General features: G+C 35.8%; 1 non-coding gene across 1 annotated transcript; it reads right to left on the minus strand.

Moving 5' to 3' along the window:
- Nucleotides 1–11748: 11748 nt before the first annotated feature.
- On the minus strand, nt 11749–11851 carry LOC116228979 (U6 spliceosomal RNA). The gene has a single exon (XR_004166914.1). It is a non-coding gene; the product is annotated as a U6 spliceosomal RNA (small nuclear RNA).
- Nucleotides 11852–12296: the final 445 nt, after the last annotated feature.

Genomic DNA, 12296 nt, shown 5'->3' on the forward strand with positions numbered 1-12296 from the left:
GTATTTGTGAGAAGGAAGACCAAAAAATTAAACAACACTCAGTAGTGACTGAAAATATAGGTTTTGCATAGAGACTGAACAATTTGAAAACAGTAAGGAAAATGAAGAAACTAGCGGGCGTTTTGTGTAGGCTGTACATTATTGGGATGCTTTGAAGAACACTATTCTTCACGGATTAGTATATGATCCAGTGTACATTATCTCTCAAATGTTTTGAGATCTTGATTTTACTGCACTTGACAAGGAATGCTTCCAGCAATTCAGTACCTTTTAAATCCAGTAGCTATGCCAGGTAAGATAAAGGATACCACAGATCTCTGTTTCTTCATTATACATTTAATATTGCAAAAGTTTCAGAAACTTTTAGTGCTGGCCAATGTTAGAGAGGCTTAAAATGTGTTCCTTCAGTTTTCCTTGTTAATTTAGTCTAGTTATATATCTCTATTTTGTTCTTTAGAAAAAAAAACACGAGGATAACCATGGCATTTTTTGCTTCATCCATTACACGTAGTTGTACCAACGCCAGCACTCAGTGGGCAGCAGGAAGGAGCTTAGTGAAATTCCCCTCTCTTCCTTGCCTTTTGGGGGAGGTCTCTTCATGGCCACAGAAGCACCAAGTTGCTGAAGACGTAGCATGCCTGCCACACAGCTGCCTTCCACACATACAAGTTGCCGCAGGGGCAATTTTAGGCTGTCTGTTGGCTGCCTGTACTCTGTCTCTCAAAGCAAAGTATACAGTAAATTAAGTCATCAAGAGCCTTGAGCAGTCAAGAGTTTCTACTTAGTTCTAGAGCTCTCCTCCATTTCTTCTTCTTCTTCTTCTTTTTTTTTTTTTTTTAAATTCATTCTTCTATATAGACAGATTCTGATTTGAACTCTGAGAGTTTGAAAGAATTATCAATGTCCAGTCTTCATCTTCAAGCCCAAAGGATGCAATTCAGCTGTTACCTGATTGTTGCAGACAATTGTTATGACTAAATCACAAAATGCCTTGTCCAATACATCCAGGATAAACTATTGTTTAGAATTTAGGTTGCTGACTAGCAGAAAATGATGGCTGGATCAAGGCTTGTATTGCAGAGTTTTCTTGGCAGAGTGTAGCATTAAAGATTCATGACTGAGCTTTCCTCATTTCGGAACATGGAAGAGGGATTGTCTATTAATATGGCTTGACATTCCCCATTAGTTGCAGTCAATCCATACAGAGTATCAGGGGTTAACTCCACTCTTTCATTTGCTCCTGTCCTATATAAGTATTCTTTTTTTATCATATACTAAGATAAATAAGGCATAAGAACTTGCCTGCCATGGAATGTAAAAGCAGTAGAGAAGAAAAAGCCCCCAAGCAAAAATCTCACTTATTAGAGTTTTTATTTTTTCATTAAATCTTGGCAGCTACTTTAAGAATTAAAATATTACTAGTTTTCAAATTTTACAACTGACTAGCTTGTGAATTTATAAGTATTTGGGGAGGAATGAATAGTTGATTAGCTTGTTCCCTCAATGACACTTTCAAATACGTTCAGTATGGTGACCTCTATTTTAAGCTTATGGGAATCACTTAAGTGTCAAACAGGCTAAGTGGTGCATTTCATTAATGAAAAATTAATGGAGAAGACCTTGGGCTGGCTTGCAGTACTTGTTTACAATACATATAATTCATTAGAACATCAGTCAAGCAAGGACCTTGCATAGCATTAGTACTGTTGTAAATGGGACTTTATTCTCCCTTTTCCAGCTAATGAAACTGTGAGGCAAGGAAAAATACACATAAAAGAGATTTAATGAGTCTTCGGAAAAGTGTTAAAATAGGGTACATAAGTCATAAATTTAAATTACTAACTCTACTCCAACCATGCTTATTATTTTAAGAACAAGATATCGATGCGTAAAAGGATGAAAGCATTTGTGACAGAGACCAACTGGCTTCTAGAAACTTGGGACCACTACATAGAATAAGGGACTGGATAGAAAGCCTTAGTGCTCCTGAGTTGCACTGAGGTGACATGTAACCTTAAGGCAAGTCACTTCTCCCCAGACCTGGCGCTGCTTCACAAAAACTCACTTTCGTCAGGGAAAGTTCCTCAGGAGTAGTCTTCTGAGAGAACCCCTCTCTGTCCATCTAGATATACATATAACTGTAGTAGAGACTGAAAAATCAAAGTCATACTTTCATGCAGTGTGAAAGGCATAGTTTATTATCTCAAATGAAAAGCTGTACAGTGCAAACATACTCCTCTGCTCAAACCAGACTGCAATTACCCATAGGCTTTAGCTCAGAAATGAAACAAATCTTTCCCATAAAATTATTTTCATCATATAATAAATTAAGAGTCTTTTAAAGACTGTTCCTCCTGAGCACAATAATGCCAAAACATCATTCTGTATTAAATATGGATGCTAATAATACAGCAAGCCTTAGGTTTATTTTTATTATATAATTCTTCCCATTGTACTATGTTTATCAAACAAGTGGCTAGTGCTGCACTAGACAGTGAATCTTGAGTTATAAATAATATGGTATAGAACAATTAAGGCATATGAATTTGTAGAAATATTCTGTAGCACAGAAATTTCTGGGAAGTCCAGGCTTGTCCATATGGTTTGGGACAAGCAAATGGTAATGATAAATTTTCCTTGTAATAATGTCCCAGGATCCAGTGCACACATCACTGTGCTGAACTCACAGCTTCATTTCTTGAGTGTAGAAACCTCCTACTGTGATTCAGACTTGCCACAAAATACAGGAACAATTGTGTACGCAGCTGTGCTTCAATGTGCCTGTCAGTAAAATGAGAATAATGATATTTATAAAATTGTTGTACCACTTTGTTTATCCATAACAGTGCTTTCATCTTGTCACTGAACTCTGCCCCAAATTTCCTTGCATGGTTACAAACATATATTTTTAGAGGAATGCTCTCAAGTGTTCTGAGCATCTATTTGTTCTCCAGGTGATCCTCTAGTACTGCTGGGGCACACTGCCTGCCTGTTTTCAAAGTGGTGCAATCTGATCTACCTGCATGAAAGAGTAAGTGAGGGATGACTGTGATGACTTTTCTGGTTTTCCATCAGCAGTGGATTAATAATGTAAAGTACTCTACAGGACAAGTGATTTGTTTTTGCTGCGAAATTAAATGGAATCACTTGGAAAACTACCTGGGTTTATTACTACAATAACTTTCATGCATTGATCCAGATCAGTCCTTAATAGTCACAAGTGCTGTTTAATGCTCTTAGATCATTTTTGGAATACCAGCTTTTAGGATTATTTTGTTTAATAATACTAATAAAAGCAACAACCAAAATATCCAAATGACGATTATTTTAACTGTAGGAGGAGGAGAATAGACACTAATTACATAGTGTGACAAGGCAGAGGTAAGATGATGATTGCAAGGCTTTTTCCAGTACAAACTAGTTGAATTAAAAAGCTGTTGAAAGAAGCTGTTTCCTTGCTTTCAGCAGGCTTCAAAATTTTGTTCAGAATAAGCCTATATTTGAAAATGGACCAGCAGGAATGTAATGTGCATGTTGCAAGACTGCAGTTACACTGTGTTGTGAATAAATTTGTTTAGATGTGGCTGTACCTGTGAAAGACTATGGTATCATCTATTCTGAAATTGAAATAAAAAAGGCAAAAAGTGCCAGTAATTATGATATCAACTTTCTTCTAGAGCAAATCTAAACTGTTCTGATTGCTCATAGTTTTGGCATGGGATCCCTGTTACTTCAATAGACATCAAAGCTGAGGATAAAAAAGGTTATATTTTTTCTTCTTAAATTCCTTAAAAAGAAAATGGAATGTAACTGGACTTAGTTTTAATGAAGAATATTTATTTTCCATAGACTGGGGGCTTTTTTATATTAAAAAAAAAAAAAAAAAAAAAAAGAAGTCTCCCAGGCTCTATTTCCTGTGGCTATTTTCTCCTGAAAGGCTCTTTTTCCTCTTGAAAGCTTGAAATTGTGATATATTGTGGAAAACATCCAGCCTTAGAAAACTGTGGTATGAAAAACAGTAGGGTATTACAGCATCATTTTCAGTGTACTTAATGTATTTATAGCTGTAGGTCCTTATTATTTTTTGCAACTGTGTGTTTGATCAGAGCTTGTATTTTTTGTTTGCTTATTTATTTGTTTTTAGGTATTCACTGAGTGAACTTTGTAACAAAGCTTGAAATCTTATGATATATAACTTAATTGTAAGAGGACAGCTGGCCTATGTGAGTGCTTTCCCTTAGGATTTTCCACTGGTGCCAAGATAATAGATTAAAGCACTGTGTGCCCTGTCTTGTTCTTGGCAGATTCCTGCAGAATAGCTCACTAGTACTCACTACCTTTCTTGCCCATGTTGATGGTCTTTTGTGAGTGCATGAAGGTAAAACAAGAACAAGGCAAATCTGTACCAAACACTTCTAATCCTGTGTGGGAAATGTTTCCTTGTGACATCTAAGCCTGCAATATTAAAGACCATGGACTACATACGGAAATACTCACTCAAGATCTTCCGTTTTCAGTGTTTCTAATGTAAGAAAACTAGTTGTATAAAAGTAAAAAAAAAAAAAAAAAAAAAAAAAAAAAAAAAAAAAAGTGTCTATTAAAGGGAAGCTACAGGGAAGAAGGAGACACTCTGTGGCAGGGTCTGTTCTGATGGAACAAAGGGAAATCGTTTCAAGCTTAAAGAGGGTAGATTTAGATTAGATATAAGGAAAAAGTCTTTTAGAGTGAGATTGGTGAAGCACAGGCCCAGGTTGACCAGAGATGTTGTTGATGCCCTGTCCCAGTAGACTTTCAAATTTGGCCCTGTGCAAACTGATCTAGCTATGAACGCCCCTGTTCATTTCAGGGGAGTTGGAGTAGAAGACCTTTAAAGGTCCCTTCCAATTCTAAAGATTCTATGATTTGATGATTGTATTTACAGAGTCTGATAGTAATAGATCAAGAGAGAATGGTTTTAAGATAAAATGGGAGATTTAGATAAGAACTTAAAAGGGAATTCTTTAATCAGAGGGTGGTTAGGCGCCCTGTCACAGGCTGCACAAAGGAAGTGTGGATGCCCCATCCCTGGAGGTATTCAAGGTCAGGTTGGACGGGCCCTGGTCATCCCAGTCTAGTGGCTGGCAATCCTGCCCCTGGCAGAGGGCTAGAACTGGGTGATCTTTAAGGTCCCTTCCAACTCAAACTATTCTATGTTGATTCTTTTACTCTATGTAGATGCTGCTGTGTATCCACTTGTTTACCATACGCTGTATCTTCCTTTAAAGCTTTCATTTTATTTATAAAGCTTATTTATAAAGCCTTTGGCTTAGAAGACTGTTTAAATAATAAAGCTCTGGATTTTTTCTCTAAAATTTTAGATTTCTCAACACTTCTGTATTGCTCAAAAGTTATCACTGTTTTTGTCCTTTTGTTTTTCACACATGGAAAGTTCAGATGTCTTCTCCAAAGGACTTAGTTTGAAATTTCAGAGCCAACAGCTACTATCCTGTCTCTGCATTATGGCTGTGGAAACTGCTTCCTCAAACTGCCACAACAGGGTATTTAGAATAACCTACAAAATAGATGTCTTTGTAAAGATGTTGTTCCTTTCAGGCAAAGGTAGCGTTTACAGAAATGAGAGAATTGTTGATGTTCATCCAGTAATTCAATTCTTAACTTGTAACTCTTTCAACAAAATACCAAAGAGTGACAATCAGAGTGGAATTTTATTCACTTGGATGGGTCCACTAGACAGCTGTCAGGCCTTATCATAAGAAAAGCTGTTAGTTATGTGGTCTGGGGAAAAAAACTTCAGGGTTTAAAGGCCATTCAGTTACCGTAAACAATTTTGTCAATATCATACAAAAGGAAAGACAATAAGACCTAAAAGCTAACAGAATCATTGCTGAAGTAAATTGGAGACATACGTTCATCTCTTTCTGATATGCCTGTTACTTGTTACCACAAAGTTCTGAAAATAAGCAGTATGATCTGAGTTTTAAAAACTGTATTGTACATAGGTTATTTGCCTGGTCTCTGGCTAACTGGCTAGTCCAGTTAATAGCTTATGTCTTGTGCTTTTTCTAGGCTCTCTGATTTTTGGCAGACTCTCAAAGTCAATTTAGAATAATCTCATTAATCTCTTAAATCAACACATGAAGAAGAAAAAATATTTAAGACGTTGCTGCGTTTAATGTTGATCAAAGACTAGTAGATACCTCTTGTATCAAAGGCATACTAATCTGTTAAATCAAATTAACCTCTAAAATTTGTATGCTTTGACTAAGATAATTAAGGAATGTTTCATGGAAACTGGGGGTTCCCAGTTCAACATCTAAATAAAAAGTCATGTGAATGCAGTGTCAAAGTTCAGAAGACCATTATAAAATACAAGCAGAAAATATTTCAGAGTCTCGGAGACAGGGTCAGAGATCCTTATTTAGTGAGGTGAACTTCTGTTAAAGTCAGCAACATTTTTCAATCATTAAAGATTTTAGATTAAAAAAAAAAAAAAAAAAGTCTGAAAGAGGTTTTCTGCATGAATAAAATAGCTTAGAAGTGTGGGAACAATTTGTCTTTGATCAGCATTCTGAAGTATTTTGTATTTTTTCCCTAGAATTTTTATTAGATTTAGCAAATATATTATTTAAAACAAACAAACAAACAAACAAAAAAACCAACACACTAAATGATAGAGAACTGCAGGTGGTCTGTGGGTCTGTGAACATATTTCTTCTGTATTATTACATTTTGGGTGGCAAGTGAATAATACTTTTCTTAAGCGGATAGCATTTATTAAAGAAATTAACAGCTATAAATACTAATATTCTAAACAGAACGTTGTTCTCTTTGTTAAGTAGGAACTATATGCTGTCTAGATCTCTACCCTGGACAGAAAGACATCTGATGTCTGGATGTCTGGTAAATATGCTAGAGGTGAATGAATGTGAATATGAGACTGGAAGGTACATCGTGGGTGGAGGACATGTAATGCTATCTACTGCCACTTCAAGTGATTATCAACTACTTCTTGGAAGTAGCTTTTCAGGTTTTTTTTGGCACTTTTTTTTTGTGTTTAATTTTGTTCTAAAAGCTCATTGTTTTTTTTCTGATGATTAGTATCCTTATGCCAGCCCACACATTTCTTCAGATAAGAGAGAGCTGATCGGTCAAGGGCAATTTGTGAAAAAGATAAAAGTCAGATTTAATGTTTTCTACAAATAATTGCCCCACTTCATTCTCATGATTCTGCTGTGCTGGCAAACTTTCTTTGTAAATTGCTTTTAGCAAAGGAAGTGACTGTAGCTATTTTTGTTCAGTGTATTTCACAGATACTCTTCAATATAAAAATTAGAAAAGCACAAAAGAAATTTTTTTTAGCTCTTAGTTAAGGAGAAAATCATCATTCCTATTTTTCCCATCCTTCCCTGGTCTCCTGAGATAAAAAACAAGTCTCACTCTAATTTAAACATGGTTTTGATCAGTCAGTTTTGAGAGGATTAATCTTCACTTGCGGAAGATTTCTCCTTGTGATCTCTCTTTCCTTCTTGTGATCTATTAGGAAATATATAAAACAGCTCAGATTTCATATGGCATTTTTCTTCTGAAATGATGAGTTATCATCAGTTATTATTTCCTGTCTGGTGGAGGTGGATGCCACACATTATTTAGTGTTATAAACAGTGAAACATTTTGTGTACTTTACTGTCCCCTTGCAGTGCATTTTATTACTCTATTTATTAAAATTGATGTTAGAAATGAAAGCAAGTAAGTAATTAAAATGCTCATACTCTTTATAATTGATTATTTCATCAATTCTATATCTTACATAGTGTGATTTAGTTAAATGGTGGTATAAATGGGCTAACAGCAGCAAATATTAAAACAGTCTTATAACCTTCATTTTGCATTGAACTGTGAAGGACAGGAGTGGTGATATCATGTAAAGAATAAGAATGGTTCTGCTTTGGGAGCTCTACCCTGTGTCAGTGAGTGACAAGTCTCTTATAAACTGATCAACAGGATACTGTTGGTTGAACATTTTGTATACTCTGGCTCTATTCCTTTTTTAAAGGGTTTCATTTCAACTTCCCTTTCCAAGCTCTGGAATTCAGTATGCTAGATATGGCACACTGTGTGAGTGTATCTAATACCTGAATTTGAATGACTACTGAGAAAATCTAATGCTGTTGGACAAGATTTTCCTATGGCTGAATCACCTTTTACTGCTGTGCAGGATTTCCACAATGTTTCTCCATGAGTTCCAGGTGGTCAGTAGCACCAGATTTCATGCCATTTGCAGAAGTAGCTGAATTGGCAGTAGGATACAGGCTAGAGAAGTTCAGACATTTTTTGCTAAATTTCTTGTGATAAAATCTGAGATGCTATGATCTTGAACATTTGCCTAGAGTATGTAATAGTACAATACTATACGTATATGATATATATTAATTTAATAGTTACTTCAGTTTATTCTTAAGGGAGGTAACGTACTGATAAACTACCTTTCTGCCCTGTGGATTCATTGCTCCTGGAAGGAATTGCTGTAAGGGAGAAGGTTCCTATTGACCCCAGTAAAAAAAAAATATTGCATTTTTTCAAGTCACACATCAACTGCTATTTTACATGTGAAGCTTTAATATCTGATGGTTTTCCTCATGTTTTCACCTCCAGCAATGCTCACTGTCAGTCAGGAACTCTATTCATGGAAGTCTCCAGAGGACCTTCAAATTGAAGAGACTTTCAGAATTAGAGAGATAGAAGGAAAAGTAAAATAGCAGACATTTTCATGCCTGGACAAAATTTATCTTATAATTATCCTACCGAAAGCCCACATTTTTTTTTTTTTTAATATTATTTTTGCCTTTTTCTCTCTTTTTTCTTTCTCTGATAACCATCCTGTCTGATTTCTGGAAGAGTAAAGGAGAACTATGCTTTGTTTTGTTTCTCTGATATATGTTTTAGATAACTTCATATAAGTGCTTTGTAGTCAAGTGGATTTATCTCTGTTTCTGAGAGAGTTTTTCCTCCAGATAGGATATCTGAAGTTTTTCCCCAGGCGAATATTGTTATCAGTATTACTTAGTACAGGATGGTGTAAGCCTGCACAGCTACAACAGGAAGAAATTGCTCTAGCAGACAATATACAACATGAGGTTTTGAGAATGACACCAAATCACAAAGGCTTGAATTATATGGTTGAGATGTGATCAGATCTATTCTCTTCCAATTGGAACAATGAGAATTTTAAGGTGACCCTCACTTGAACTAATTTAAATTATGGAATGCATGCTCCAGTACATAATGCAAGGAAGACAATTTTCTGTTACTAGCAGGAAGCGTGGAAAACATCATATGAAATGAGTAACTTGGGAGCACAGTTTCACATAATGCAATTTCATGTAAAAGAGGAGTAAATATGTGAAAAAATGTTAATAGAAGAGGCGGCTGTAACTGGAATCACGATAGAACTAGATGAGCTTGTTAGTGGGCACAGCACAGAGAAATGGAAGGGAAGAAAATGGGAAGGAAATTGAAGAGCTACATTCCTGTTTCACTAGTGCTGGTTTCTCCTATCATGTAATGATGGTATTATTTGTCTGTTATAACATCACATTGAAAAAGCTTTCACTGTTAGCTAACAAAACTATCTAATAGAAAATCAGAAATGGAAAGCAAGACAAATTGGTTTATGTAGATTTCCATGGAAGCTTAATGAATACAGAGAATGAGGAGTGGGTGAAATGACAGCAAAGGCTTTTTAGGATGGATCTTGGGGGCTGAGATTGTAAAGTAATTATTATGTTAATTACTGAGTACTTGGCATATTTTTCTGGTACCTGGAGCAGAAGTGCTTGGTTATTCTCTCATCTTAGCTACTAATTTTCTCTCATTCACCAACTCACCTCTGTTCCTTATTTTGCCTGTCTGGAAGTTGAGGTTGAAGCTTGCCTACTTCACAGAGTTGTAGTGGATTCTGTAATTTGCTCAGTCCACAAGCAAATATTTCAAGCTGTTCTGTTGCATCAGACACATTTAATCCAAGATGAAGAAACATTCTATGCAAAGAGAATTTTCTGGGAAAGAATTTTCTGATGATTTCTGTGACTATTGCAATTGCTGTGACTGTTTTTCAGAAAGTGGCCATTATGGACATTTTGCTATTTTCTGATAGGCACTCTCAGTGATTTCTAACAGCAGCTTATTTAAGCAAAGTAAATAAGCAGTAGTGGATTAATTTTGTCACTATATTAGTGCAGCCCTTTGAGTTTCAATTGCCTTCTAGAACCTATGAATCTTGATTTTTTTCCTTCCCCGTTATCACTGGTACAAAAATTCTGTCTATAGTTTGATGGCATCAGCATTCCTTGCCTGAATTTGAGATTCCTTTAGCTTTCTTAAAGATGGACAAAATGAAATGGCATAAGAAATACATGATTTTATAGGGCAGCTGGGATTAATTGAGTTGTTTCTGCTCAGTTGCACACATGATCTGCAAGACTCAAAAATATTGGTAATACAGAGGGAAAACAAGACCAAAATATTTATAATCATTAGTAAAAATAAAAAATACTTATTCACATTAGGAGAAGTAATACATCATGTGTTTTAACACCTTTTTAATTTTGTTGAGCTTGAGATGGCCTATTTTTTTCCCAGCTGATATAAAACAATCATGTCAATGAAAATCATTCCTTACTGGTTACTGTACTGAATCTGATTTATGAGGTACCAATTTTTCTTTTGTCTGTAAAGCAAAATGAAGGGGACTGCAGCAGATAAATATTCTAGAAGTATATACTAGCTAACATATCCAATGAAGTACCTAGAAAAAATCTGATATCACAAAATTTCCTTTACAAACTGTGCTTTTGCTTGAGCTCACTTTCTGTCAGATTAATCTTTTACTTAAATTTCTCTAGAACCTGTTCTTATTCCTGACTGAAGAAATTCCACCTGATTTTCTAGCTCTACCTATTCAAAGTCTTACAATATATTTAAAAAATAAATAGATGTGGAAAAAGCTCAAAAGCTCTCAAGTGAGAATTGTCTTTTTTTTTTAATCCATTCTTGTCCTCAGTGGACACTGGAAGCTTTTATGTTGAAGAAGTAGGACTAAATATAGGTGAGAAAGAGATAGAAAAAGCAACCCCAAACAAGTGTTTTATTCATAGAGTCATAGAATAATTAAGGTTGAAAAAGACCATTAAGATAATATAGTCAAAGCATCAGCACATCGTTGCCATTCTCACTAACCACGTTCCTGAGTGCCACATCCACAAGTTTCTTAAATGCATCCAGGGACAGTTACTCAATCACCTCCCTGGACATCCCATTCCAGCACCTTATCACTCTTTTGAAGAAGAAATTTTTCCTAATATCCAACCGGAACCTCCCCTGTTGCAACTTAAGGCCATTATCTCTCATCTTAATGCTGTTACGTGGGAGAAGAGGCCAATCCTCACATTGCCACAATTTTTTCAGGTAGTTGTAGAGAGCAATAAGGTCTCCCCTGGGCCTCCTCTTCTTCAGACTAAAGAATCCCTGTTCCCTCAGCTGCTCCTCATAAGGCTTGTGCTCCAGACTCTTTACAGCTTCATTGCCCTTCTCTGGACACTGTCCAGGTTTTTGATGTGTTTCTTGTAGCAAGGGGTTGAAAACTGAATATAGTACTCAAGGTGCAACCTCACCAGTGTCAAGTACAGAGGGACAGTCACCTCCCAAGTCCTGCGAATTATACTATTTCTGATACAAGCTAGGATGACATAAAAAAATATGGAACACTTCATGAATTTGAATGTCATCATTGTGCAGGGGCCATGCTAATCTTCCCTGTTTTGTTCAAATTTCAGCACATGTGCTGCTGAAACATGATTATTCCTTACTTGAGTATTGTTAGAGAGCTCTATAGAGACTAACACCTGAGGTGTTACTTGAACAACAGCTAGAAGGCCCAAAAGCAGAAAAAAGATGCCATTTTCAGTCTGATGAGACTGCATGTCATTTTTTTCTCTCCTGCATCAAAACCATAGATTGAGTTCTTCAGTTATTTGATGAAGTTTTTTTAATTGTGAATAACAAAGCTGCCTATTGATATAATATTCTCATTTTGGTATTTCTACAACTTCTTCAAAGAGACAGAATGTGTTAACAACTGCTTTTCTGTGTGTCTTTCTGTATTAGCCATCATTAGTGCATAATATCTTGTTCATTGACTTAGGTCTGGAAGACTGCATGTAATATAAGAAAAAAGACTATAATGAGCCAGGAGGAAAGACTGTGTGTGGGAAGAAAAAAAAAAAAAGCTAAAGAAATAA

Source organism: Phasianus colchicus, chromosome 5 (assembly GCF_987193195.1).
Source record: "Phasianus colchicus chromosome 5, bPhaCol1.hap1.1, whole genome shotgun sequence".
Taxonomy (NCBI): domain Eukaryota; kingdom Metazoa; phylum Chordata; class Aves; order Galliformes; family Phasianidae; genus Phasianus; species Phasianus colchicus.